The sequence below is a fragment of the Triticum aestivum genome, chromosome 6A (assembly GCF_018294505.1).
Source record: "Triticum aestivum cultivar Chinese Spring chromosome 6A, IWGSC CS RefSeq v2.1, whole genome shotgun sequence".
NCBI classification, from domain to species: domain Eukaryota; kingdom Viridiplantae; phylum Streptophyta; class Magnoliopsida; order Poales; family Poaceae; genus Triticum; species Triticum aestivum.
In genome coordinates, this window is record NC_057809.1 from 196,115,686 (window position 1) to 196,129,026 (window position 13,341).

Here is a 13,341-nt window from a genome sequence, read left to right on the forward strand (position 1 = left end):
CTGCAACAATCACTTATCATAAGACACGTTTGACTTCGGAGTGTGATATAGGTTACATCTCACATTCTTTTCTAGCTTGTACTACTAATTTGTTGAAATGGCACTTATGACGAGACAGTTTTAACTTGGTAGAGTGATATTCGTTGCATCTTTCATATGGTGTCTAGCTTTCATTGCTTCTAATTTGTTGAAATGCCTTCTCCTTAGTTTACACATCATAAGCTGTGAATATGCAATGCTGTGAATATGCAATGGCACTAATGACGAGAGACCTCTAACATGGTAGTGTGATGTTGTTTGCATCTTGCATATGATTTATTTCTTGTACTGCTTCACATTTGTTTAAACGCCATTTATGATGAGACACTGTTAACTTGGCAGAGCGATATTTGTAGCATCTTTCATATGGTGTCTACCTTCCATTGCATTGCTTCTAATTTGGTGAAATGTCTTCTTCTTAGTTTACACATCATAGTTCTGGTTATCTCTTCCGTCCTGTTTTTCATACATATTACATCCTCCTATCATGTGGTTGTCTAACATCAAAGTTCAGTTCGTCTGCATCACGCATCAATTTGTTCTGAAGAACTAAATTGTTATTCGTTTTTCTTGTCGGCTTGACTTAACATGGCACAGAGAAAGAGGAAGAAACACAGAATGGCAGGGAATGAGAAGCGGATGAATCCTGCAGATTCTGCTGGTACTGATGGTGCAATAGAAGGTCAAAGTCCAGCGGAAAATTCTACAAACACGGCATCCCATGCTACACGAGTTGCAAAAAAAGCCAAACAGAAACAAATAGCTGCCACCAAACAAGCAGAGACAGCCCTAGTTCTTGCAACACCTACCACAGTACTACCAGCTGCACGACTTACTCGTGCGTCAACTGAGCTAGCAGCACGTTCCCAAGCTCCCTTGCCACCTGACACTACTTCCCAAGCACTCTTGACACAAGACGAGTTGGCAATATCAGATGAACCTTGTGAGCTTCAACAGCAAGAAGGTAGTTGCTGGAGTCAAGTTACAGTTGCATGCTTCTTTATATGTAGTCTCACAGTTTGATGTACACTAACACTTCCTATGTTCGTTGTTGGACTAGCACCTAGGCGCAAGAGGAAACAAACATCAGGGATAATGCTCGATAGGTTAACTAAATCTAGAGGAGGAAGAATGGAGATCCGTTTTGAGGCAGGTTTAAAAAGGCCACGTGATGCTACAGAGTCAGCCAAGTTAGTATCAGAGGCAGCGGTTGCCGTTAGGTGTCATGTACGTATCCTCCCAACTTGGATTCAGTACAGGAATGACAAAGACGAAACCCAGTTCAACACCTTCCTCGACCATTTATTTGTAAGTATGGTTATGTATGGAAACTAGTAATACCGTCTTGCTCTGTCCCATACTTTCTAGGTTGCTGATAATGAGACTCCCATAATTTTCAACAGATGAGGTTCAAGTTGGATAGCCAAGATGATGCAACCAGACAAGCTTGCACCCATGTTTTCAAGTCTGCTCTGTGATAGTATCGGTATAACTTGAGGAAAACTCACTTTGAAGGCAAGGCGAACAGTGAACTTTCCCAAACATCTCCAGTGGAAAATATATCGGATGAAGACTGGAGGGGCCTTGTTAAACACTGGTCTGATCCGAAGTATCAGGTACATTATATATACGTGATCAGATCACATGTTGAAGTCCTATTTACACATGTGCCACACAAATCTATCTTCTTGCAGGTGAACTATTCAAAGAACACGGCCAACCGTACGAAAGTCAAATTCCAACGGACGACAGGATCTCATAGCTATATTACACACTGCGAGGCTCTTGTAATTAGCTGTTGTTTCACTCTTTTCGTTGTACCATATTATGAGATCTATATTGACTTGTTCGAAATGCAGAGGAAAGCCCACAAGGACCAAAAAGTACCTGAACCAAATACTGTGGAAATCTTCAAGGACGGTCACACCAGCAAGAAGAAGGGCATGACTACACCAGTCAAAGCCGTTGTTGTATGTCCTTAATCCTCATGCCTTGAACTGCATGGTTTGCAGCCAATGTCTATTATTCTTTCCAATTTTATACACAATTGTCTTAGCATATCATTGCACCTTACAAGGTTTAAAAGAGAGGAGTGATGTTCCTTTGATCTTGACCCGTAATCTAGTTCCGCGCTGGACTTGCCCACACAATGTTACAATTGCCTGTTTGTCTGTTCTCAGTTGTTTTGTGATATGAATGATGTCATACTATGCTTACCGTATTATAAACTTCACCTCTTTATCCTTAGCCCTCAATACAATGTGAAGAAATAGACAATACATTAGCGATGGTACATGGTCATATGTTTGGAACCTGGTTTTATTATGTACTTTGCAATGAAATACAACTAATATTTTACATGGGTTCACCAGAATAAGTTCTGTATATAGACCAAAGCTATTTTGTTTGGTTTTTGTTGGGTGGTTGGTGTGACATATGCCAATGGATGGCTTACCATTGTGGGAGCCAATAAAACATCGCCGGTGCTTGGAAACGAGATAAGGCGAAGAAATGCACGCCGGCAAATCTTACCCAGCATCAGGGCTCTCCGTGGAGATAACACCCCTAATGCTGCTCTACGGGGTCTCCGCATGATCACTAGCTCGGTGGGTTGCTACAGAGTGCTCCTTGAGCTGTTCGGTGGAAGGATGAGGGAGGGCCAGGCTAGCCCGCTCCTCTTCTCATTGTGGTTTCTAAAATCTATCCAAAGAGTGATCTCCCCTACATGGGAACCCTGGGGGGTTTATATAGGCCTACCCCCTGGGGTACAATGGTAATCCGGCTGGGCATGGGCCCCAGCCGTCTGTGTCTACGCCCGCCGGCTTCTCCGCCGACTGGTGGGGCCCGCCGACTGGTGGGCCCGCCGGCTGCCGACCCTTTGGCCGACAGACCGGCCCCACCGCTCGGGGGTCTTGTCGGGGGCTGGTTACTGTTACCTTGCCCCTGGTGATGATGGCTATGTCGTGGTAAGCATGGTGCCGCCGCGAGGCGGCTCATCACTGTAGCCTTACCTTCTCTTGTCTCCTTAATGAAGCACCTCCTTGGAGTGAGGGAGTTGGCCGGCTGTTGGAAGCCGGCCATACCCTTGGCCGACTGTGGGAAGCCTGGCCGCCTTCAGGATCTCCCTGACCGAGGGGGACCGCCACCCACGGGTCGTACTGACCCCTCGCCTTGGGTGACGTCACGGTCATCGTGGCAATAGTGTCGCGCCGGACGGGGATGGCCGCCCCGTACGGTGCACTGTGGACATGCGTGCGTCGGGATTCAGGGGTGGCAGGCTTTACTGTAGCCACGCCCCGTCTGGTCACCGTTATGTGGGTGCAGACTCTGAGGGCAAGATCTTAGCCGTCTGCTGAGGGGCCGGCTCCTGGGAGTCGGCCCTTTTATGTCCGGCTTCTGGAAGTCGGCCTTCTCGGGGTCTTGTTTCTCAAGGATTTCAGGGCTGGGCTGCCTTTGCGGAGCAGGCTCGAGAGGTAGCCGGCTGGGGGAAGACGACCCCATGTCTTGGAAGCTTGGAGGCTTGTTCGGCCTGTATTTTTTCTGAAGTACCAGGGGAAGCCGGCTAGGCTACCCGTGGTCATTTACTCCGACGGTAGTCCCCGAAGCTGGTTGGGCTCTGAGGCAGAAAAGAGTCGAGGAGCCCAGTCAGCTTCCTATCTTGAGGAGCTGGGAACCAGAAGCCGGTTTCGACTAGGCATGCCGTCTCTTAGAGATCTCGAAGTTTGAAGGCGGGTGCCAGTTGGTGCGCGAGTCCGGCTGTGAACTGGCCGCTCGTCATCTGCGCGCCACATGGCATCCTCTGGCTGGAGGGGCCTGCCAGCCCACGCACGCGACGGGACGCCACCGTAGTCTGGGGCCCACCACTACAGGGCCTCGGCCCACGCGCGGATCTTCTGCGGCCTGGACGGACCGCGCGCGCCCCAGTGGCGGTTTCCCCATGCCGTAATGGCGCAATAATTGCGGGCCGTGGGGGGAGTGGGTGCAGTTAATCCCACACCCCCCACGTCCTGCCTCCTCGACTTCGCCGCACGAGGCTATAAGTAGGGGTAGAGGAGGGGAGCGCCAAAATGCTCACGCGCTCTCCCTCGCTCCGCCCCCTCCTTCTTCTTCCTCCTCTCGTCACGACAGCTACCTGCCGCCGCTTGGCCTTCCTGCCAATCCTCTTGGCTCGCCGCTGCTTCATCACAGCTGGGTCGTGCGCCCTTTTTTTGTCATACCTTTCTCGCCGCCGCGCCGTCCCCATGGTGTTGTCGAGCTCCTGGGACGGCTCCAACGTCCATGACGACCACGTCGACTACGTCGACTTCCTCCGTCGGACGTGGCGGTTGCCGGGCGCGGATCTCGTACGGGTCTGCCTCGCGCCGGAGAGGGAGATCTCGCCGGCGCCAGAAGAGGATGAGCGGGTGATCTTCCGCTCGCACTGCCTGTGCGGCTTCGGCATGCCGGCGAGCGGGCTCCTCCGCTCATTCCTTGAATTTTATCATCTCCAGGCGCATCACCTCACTCCCAACACGGTGATGCTGCTGTCGGCCTTTGTCACCCTGTGCGAGGGTTTTCTCGACGTCCTCCCCACACTTGAACTGTGGGGAGAGTTCTTTCAGTGCAAGCTTGCCACTATCATAGCGGGCGTGCCCGCCCCATGTGGTGCCTTCATCGCCATGCGGAGGGCGAGAGACAACAACCCGTTTCCGTTGATCCCGCTGATCCAGTCGGTGAAGCTCTGGTAGAAGTCCTACTTCTACATGAAGAATATTGCTCCGCAAGGCGACTTCGTCAACCTGCTGGCTTACAAAGTCGGCCCGCCGGCTGGGAGGCAGCCTTCGTGGTCCTTCCGGTTTAGGTCGCCGTCTTCAGGCGGGTCCGCCTCCATTGCCCGGCTCCGGGTGATGATCCAGTCGGAGGGTCTGTCCGGGGCCGACCTGGTGGCCGCCTTTGTGGAGCACCGGGTGCTCCCGCTCCAGGGCCGACCTCATATGATCTGCCAGATGAGCGGCCGCTTCGACCCGTGTCGGCTAAGCACCAAGGAGATGCCTCACGCCGAGGTGTCTTACATGGTGAACTACATCTTCAACTGCAAGCTCCCCGAGGAGTGGCAGTATGGCAAGGTGTCATACTCTCGCGCCAATCCTACGCCGGTGGTAAGTTTCTCTTCCTCTTTGCTCATTGCCGAGTTCATGGTGGCCGACTCCTCACCAGCCGGCCTTTCATTGGCAGAACCCCATGCTTCCGCCAGCAGCCGGGACCGCAGGGGTGGAACGCCAGTTCCTCCCCGACTGTACGATGGACGATGTAGACGACCCAGACCTGGGGGCGGCCGCCATGGAGGACGACATCGCGGGGAAGGCGGCGACGCAGGCGGGTCCGGGCTTGGGGCCGGCTTCAAGGACTGGCCAGATGACGACGAGGCCGAAGTCATCGCGTGCCGCCGACCGGCGCCCGAGCACCATGGTGCGGGCCCATCCGCCGGGCCGGCTACCTAGGGCGGCGCGCAGAAGCGCCGGGCCGCGTCGACCCACTTTGGCAGTCAGCCGAAGAAGCCCAAGAGTACCGCGGCGGCGACCAAGCGGGACGAGGCGGTCTCAGCGTAAGTGTCGCTGTTCTTATGCCTTTCTTTTTTCTTCTTCTTCGGTTGATGTTTTTCCAAACCCTTTTTTCTCAATTTATCAAACAGGGCCCCTCTTTCCCTTGGGCGAGTCCCGGCTGCCTCCATAGTCGGAGTCGTAGGAGGGTCTTCAAACTCGCGCCGGGTAGATCCACGCGCCGACCTCCTAGAGGCGACGGAGCGGAACACTCGGGAAGCGTGAGAGGAGCGGGAGGCGGAGGAGTGGAGGGTGGCTCGGGAGGCGGAGCAGAAGTCGGCGGAGGCGCGAGCCGTCGCAGCCGCCAAGGCCCAGACGGAGGCCGCAGACGCGGAGAGGGAGGCGGAGGCGGAGGCCCTGCGGGACCAGCCTCAGCAGTTCGTCATTCCCCTCCATGCCGCAGCTCCTGACACCCCTGTGCCCCTGTTGGAGGAAGCCGGCCACGGCTAGCCGGAGATGGGGAGGGAGACAGCGCCATTGCCACCGACTGTAGCGGGCCGAGGAGGCCGGTCTGAAGTGCCACCAACGCGGCCGGCTGGGGGCGAGCTGACGGATCTTGTGATCTCGTCACCGCTTCGCCGGCGCGCGGGGAAGGCGACTTCAGCGCCGGACGCGCAGAAGACCGTGGACACCGACGCGTCTGCCCAGGACCTAGAAGCGGCCAGCGACAGCTCGTCCGAGTGGACGTGGGCGGCGGGACAACCGTGCTGAATGTGGTGGCGCAGGACGTCCGGAGCCGGCTTCAGGCCCAAGCCACCGTGCTGAAGCAGTACACCCAGGAGTTTCTCACGACGCGGTCGGTTATTCGGGTGAGTCCGCCTGCTCCTTTGATTGCTTTTTTAATTTCTTCCGTGGGGGCGCGTTAGCGCACCCACTGGGTGTAGTCCTCGAGTTCTGAGCCGGCTGCTGAGCAGGCGGCTTGGAACTTATTGGAAAGCTTGATTACCATCTTGTTCTTACTCACGTCCCTTGTCTTCTCTACAGGAGTACCATAACCTCCGCGCGGCCGCCTTCAACTCCCAGGCCCAGGAGTTGAATCAGAAAGCCACTGATCTGACCAAGAGCCGGAGTAAGCGCTCTATTTTTCTTTTAAGTGGGGGCGTGTCAGCGCACCCACTGGGTGTAGTCCCCGAGATTCGGGCCGACTACCGAGTAGTCGGGTCGGATCTTTTCCTGACAACTTCTTTCTTTATATTGCAGGGGCCAATGCCGACTTGAGGAGCCAGCTGAGCGGATCCCAGACCGCCCTTCGTGCCAAGGAGGCCGAGTGCACCGCCCTGGCTCAAGAGCGTGACCGCCTGGCCAAGAGGCTGGCCCACCAGGAGGAGAGCCACAGGGCGGCCCTGAAGGCGGCACAGGACAGCGAGGCCGCCCTCAAAGCCGAGTATGAGACCGAGGCGGCAAACTGAGCCGAGATGAGGCAAGCGCTGAGCCAAGGCTACAGCCGGGTGGAAGACTTGATTGACGGTAGGCCGCCTTCTTCTTTGCTTCCTTGCCTGCCTTCTACTATCTGATTCATTTTTTGATTTTGTGTCGCTGCTTTCCTCTTTGCGTAGATTACTTCCCCGGCTAATCAGCCGCCGCCACCCAAGCCATCGAGGCCTACCGCGACACGTGACGGCGGGCAGGGGCCGAGATTGCGCTGAATGCCATCCGGTCACTTGAGGAGTAGCTTCTGGGGCTTCAAGCCCGCCTGCAGCTGGCCCATCGCATGCTCCGCCGTCTTCAGCGCGCCGGAGCGCAAGTGCTGGCCGCCCTCTGGCCTGGCGAGGTGATTCTGCACACCCCAAGTCGGACCGCTGACTGGCTGGAGGTCGTAGTCGGCCGCTTCGAGGCTTGGAAGGCGTCAGCGGCCCGCTCCGGTGCTGGGCGGGCTCTGGAGTTCGTCCGGGCTTGGTATCCTAGGCTGAACATGGACCTGCTGAGCACCTGGCGGCAGGAGGCTGACGAGGAGCTGGAGGCGGTGCGGCCAGCTATCATCCAGCGTGCCTCAGTGATCGCCGAGTATACCGATACCAGCGCCTTTGCTCCTGAGGTGGATGACGCCAGCGTCGCTCAGCCGGAGGAGTGGTTCGGGCTGAACCCGGCCGAAGGTGAGGACTCGGCAGAGGAGATTGCCTCTAGTGATGAGGGCGAAGAGGAGGAGGGAGAGGATGACGAAGACGCTGCGCCGGATGGTGAAGCGACCAGCCCGCCTCAGCCCGATCATGCTTCCAGCAACGATGCCGAGACTCGCCAGCCGGTCACTCCTCCGGCCGGCACCGCCGACTCCGCCAACCTACCCACTCGCCTGTTGCTCCCTTGGCTTGATCCGCCGTCCTAGCTTTCCTGCTTGTTACTTCTTTGAACAATCTTTAAATTTGCGCAGTTCCACCCACTGGGGGTGTATTCAGACTATGTTGAATGCTGGCCTTTCGAAGGTCTTTTGTGTAAATATTATGCATGTGTTTGGCTTCCTCTTATGTTTGCTTTTTATCCTTTGGCTTTTTCCTTTGCCGCCTTCCCTTGGCCGCCGCTGCTCTGCAGTCTACGGCCGGAGAAGGACTTGGTCGTTTTTGGGAAGGCAAGTACTTGAGCTATCTCAGATTGCAGCAAGGTGAGCGGGAAGCCGGCCAGCCGACTGCTCTAGTAGTCGGCTGGCAGGGTGGGAGGCCGGCTCGTGTTATGTAAGTTCGTTAGTCCTTAGCCGTTTTTTCGCATGGGCATCCTTTCCTGCCCTTGGCTCTTGCCAGTCTGACAGTCGTTTCTTCGAGCTGCGACTTTTGGCAAGAGGGGGCTTGTGTGCCGGCACACTACTTGTCTGGCTGCAGGTGGAACTTCAGGTATAACTTGAGGCAGTGAGTCCCCGGGCCGACTGGTCGAACCCGGTGCCGGACAAAGAAAGCAAGTGTAGCAACATAATCGTACGCGTGATACTCATCTTTCATAGATAAAAGAGGGTAGTCCCCGAGTACTCCACGAGGCACCCCTTGTCTCGTACTTAGTACAAAAGGTAGCATGCTATGTACTGCTTTTTAACTGTAAAATCTTTGGAGGAGATTGGCTTTCCACGGTCGGTCCGACTCCTTGCCGGAATCGTCTCTCTTGCGTGCCTTCTGCTTCTGCGCGTCGATTAGGTAGTAGGAGTCGTTGCCTAAAGCTCTACTGATGATGAAGGGGCCCTCCCAAGGGGCCGAGAGCTTGTGCTGGCCGGCTGTTCGCTGGATCAGCCGGAGCACAAGGTCGCCCTCTTGGAAAGATCTTGGCTTGACCTTCCGGCTGTGGTAGCGGCACAGACCCTGCTGATAGATGGTGGACCGACTGAGAGCTAACAGCCGGCCCTCTTCCAGCAGGTCGACGTCGTCTTCTCGTGCTTCCTTGGCTTTCGCCTCCGTGTACATGGTGACCTGAGGCGAGTCGAACTCGATGTTAGTTGGGATGACGGCCTCGGCACCATATACAAGGAAAAAAGGGGTGAAGCCGGTCGATCTGTTTGGGGTAGTGCGCAACTCCAGAGGTCGGCCGGCAGCTCATCGAGCCAGCAGCCAGCCGAACGCTCCAGTGGCATGACCAGTCGGGGCTTGATGGCTGAGAGGATGAGGCAGTTTGCTCGCTCGACCTGGCCATTTGACAGCGGGTGGGCAACGGACGCTAGGTCCAGCCGGATGTCGCGTGTTGCGCAGAAATGTGCCAGTGCTCCCTTTGCAAAATTTGTGCCATTGTCGGTGATGATGCTATGTGGTAGGCCATATCGGGTTATAATATCTGCGATGAATGTGACGGCAGTCGGCCCATTCAGCTTTTTGATCAGCTTCGCCTCAATCCACTTGGTAAATTTGTCCACAGCGAGGAGCAGATGTGTCATGCCGCCGCGTGTCGTCTTGAACGGGCCCACCATGTCCAGCCCCCAGACGGCAAAGGGCCAGGTCAGGGGGATGGTCTTGAGTGCCGAAGTCGGTAGGTGTTGCTTGGAGCTGAAAACTTGGCACCCATTGCAGTTTTTGACTAGTTCCTTGGTGTCTTCCAAGGCAGTCGGCCAAAAAAATCCGTGGCGAAAAGCCTTGGTGACAAGTGATCTTGAGGCTGCGTGGTGGCCGCATTCACCTTGGTGGATGTCCCTGAGGATTGCTGTGCCCTTCTCTGGTTTGACGGAGTGCTGGAGGACTCCAGTGACGCTGCGCCTAACAAGCTCTCTGTTGACGATTGTGTAGGCTCCGGCTCGGCGTTGAACTTGTCTTGCCGAGATCTCGTCGGTTGGCAGCTCTCTGTTTATTAAGAAGTTGAGGATGGGCTGGGCCCAGGATGGAGTTGTGACTTCTTCTATTGTCAGGACTGCCACTATGATAGGGGCGGGTGGGCTGGGTAGTGAAGAGTTGGGGTCGGAGTCGGCCATCACCTGTTGTGTTGATGTAATCCCCAGGTCGACTGCAGTAGTCCCCGGGCCAAGTTCCGAATTCCCCGGGCCGGGTGCGACTATGGCAGTCCCCGGGCCACCTGTTGGAGTCCCCGCGCCGCCTGCTTGGTTTCCCAAGTCGGATCCGACTGCGTTGGGGTCAGGTGGCACGAAGATGGAATCAGATTCTGGAGACGGCTTGATAGACGGCTTGAGGAGTCGGTGGAGAGAAATGCCGGCTGGTATGGCTTGCCGGGTGGATCCTACTCGTGCCAGGGCATACGCTTGCATGTTGTCGGCACGTGGTACATGAAGGAACTCACATCCTTCAAAATATCCACTGATTTGCTGGATGAGGAAACGATAGCTCGCCATGTTTGCGTCTTTGGCGTCCCAGTCACCGGATGACTGTTGGACCACCAAATCTGAGTCGCCATAGCACAAGATCAGGTGGATGCCGAGTTCTTTGGCTAGCCGGAGCCCGTGTATGAGCGCCTCGTACTCGGCCACATTGTTGGAGGCGGCAAAATGAATTTGCAATGTATACTTGAGCTTGTCTCCCTTGGGAGAGGTGAGGACGATGCCGGCTCCCAAGCCGGTGTGCATCTTGGACCCATCGAAGTGCATCCGCCAGTGAGTGGAGTCAGGAGCCGGTGGTAGGTATTGGGTTTCGGCCCAATCGATGAGGAAGTCGGCCAGTGCCTGGGACATAATGGCGGTGCGGGGCTGGTAGAAGATCGCGTAGGGGGGCAGCTCAATGGCCCATTTGGCCACTCGGCCAGATGCATCCCGGCTGCCTATGATCTCGGCAAGCGGGGAAGTACATACGACTGTAATGGGGTGCTCTTGAAAATAGGGCTTCAGTTTCTTGGCAGCGAAGTACACACCATAGCACATCTTCTGGTAGTGTGGGTAGTTCTGCTTTGAGGTGGATAAGACTTCACTTAAATAATACACCGGCCTCTGAACCGGCTGAGCCCGGCCTTCTTCTGGGCGTTGGACTACGATGACAGTGCTGACCACCCGGCTAGTAGCGGCAATGCAAAGGAGCATGGGCTCCTTTTCAGCCGGTCCCGCCAAGACAGGTGGCGTGGTCAGCATCTTCTTTAGCTCGTGGAAGGCTTGGTCTGCCTGGTCGTTCCACTCGAAATGAGTGGACTTCTTCATGAGTCGGTAGAGGGGGAGGGCCTTCTCTCCAAGCCGGCTGATGAAGCGGTTCAGGGAAGCCAAGCATCTGGTGAACTTCTGGACATCCCGCAGCTTGGTGGGAATCTCCATTCTCTCTATGGCCTTGATCTTTATTGGGTTGCACTCGATGCCGCGTTCAGAGACCAGGAAGCCTAGGAGCTGGCCGGCTGGTACTCCGAATACGCATTGCTTGGGGTTGAGCTTGATTTGGAATCGGCGCAAGTTTTCAAATGTTTCTCTAAGGTCTTCCAGCAAGGTGCCACGCTTCTCCGTCTTCACCACAATATCATCTACATAGACGTGAGCATTTCTGCCGAGCTGCTTGAGGAGGCATTTCTGCATGCAACGCTGCAAAGTGGCGCCGGCATTTCTCAAGCCGAATGTCATAGTCAGGTAGCAGAAGGCTCCGAATGGTGTGATGAAGGTGGTTTTCAGGCGGTCAGCTGGATCCAACTTTATCTGGTGGTAACCTGAGTAAGCATCCAAGAAGATCAACAGCTCGCATCCGGCTGTGGAGTCTATTACTTGATCAATCCTTGGCAAGGCAAAGGGATCTTTGGGGCAAGCCTTGTTGAGGCTAGTGTAGTCTATACACATGCGCCACTTGTTGTTTTTCTTCAGCACGAGGACCGGGTTGGTGAGCCATTCTGGGAAAAAACTTCCATAATGAAGCCGGCTGCCAGAAGCCGGGCTATGTCTTCTCCCACAATCATTCTCTTCTCCTCCGATAGTCGGCGGAGAGGCTGTTTGACTAGTTTCGCACCTTCTCGGACATGTAGCTTGTGCTCGGCGAATTCCTTCGGCACACCCAGCATGTCCTTGGGGACAATGCGAAAATGTCCCGATTCTCTCGGAGGAAATCGGCGAGCTCGCCTTCCTATTTGTTGTCCAGGTTTGCGCCGATGGTGGCAAACCTTTCTGGGTGATCTGGGTCCAGAGGTACCCTCTTTGTTTCTTTGGCCGGCTGAAAGGAACCTTGGGCACCACACTCCTTGGGGTCGGGGGACAGGGCCGAGTGCTAGCCGGTCATGGCCACGACTCGGTCCAATATCTTCTTCTCTTGAGCAATTACAACGGACTCGGCCAGAGGATTTCTTGTAGTCTCCGGCTATGGTGATGATGCCCTTGGAACTTGGTATCTTCATCTTGAGGTAGGCATAATGGGGTACAGCCATGAACTTGGCCAGGGCAGGTCGGCCAAGCAACGTGTGGTAAGAGCTCTCTAGATCCACCACTTCAAACCACACCGCCTCTCGGCGGAAATGATCCTTGTCCCCAAAGAGGACATCTATCTTGATCTTGCCGATTGGGGAGCAGGACAAGCCGGGTACGATGCCATGGAACACAGTCCGACTGGGCATGAGCTGCTCCGTCTTGATGCTCAACTTCTCGATGGTGTCGCGGTATAGGATATTGATGCTACTCCCACCATCTATCAGAACACGGGAGAAATGGGCGGCTCGCCTTTCCTTAGCGAGGGTGGTGTCCAGAACCAATGCGTAGGAGCCGGGAGACGACATCACCTCTGGGTGATCTGTCTGGCTCCATCTATTAGGCCTTTCTGACCAGTGCATGAATTCTGGGTTGTTGGAGGCGACTGCGTTGACTTCTTGGTGTTGTTGGCGCCGGCTACGCCGATCTTCTGGATAGCTGGTGAAGACGACGTAGGCGGCATGCTCATCGGGGTACTTGTCTTGAACTGCCCCGACAGCTGGTCGAGCGGCCGGCTGCGGAGGAGCCGGAGGCGGCTGACCAACAAGGGGAGGCGGCGCCATCCCCTCACCCTTGGAGATCCGAGTGAGCCAATGGCATTTTTTGGTCGTGTGATTTGAAGGCTTCGTGCCGCTGTGAAACTTGCAGGGGGCATCAAGTGCTTGCTCATAGGAGAAAGCCGGCTGCCAAGCCGGCCTGCCGCCCTTCTGCTTCTTGGGTGCGGGCCGTCCTTCGGGTTGTTCGTCTTCGACTGTGGCCACCTGTCGACTGGTGGAAGGCGGCAGGGGAGCCTTGCGCTTGTGGTTGTTCTGGTGCGGGCGTCAGCTGGATTCTCCAGCCGGCGTTTTGGGACTTGGAGCAAGCACCTTCCCGGAGGCGTCTACTCGGAGCTCGGTCTTCATCGAGGAATCCGTCATGGCGTATTTATCAGCTATGACCAGTAGCTCGTCA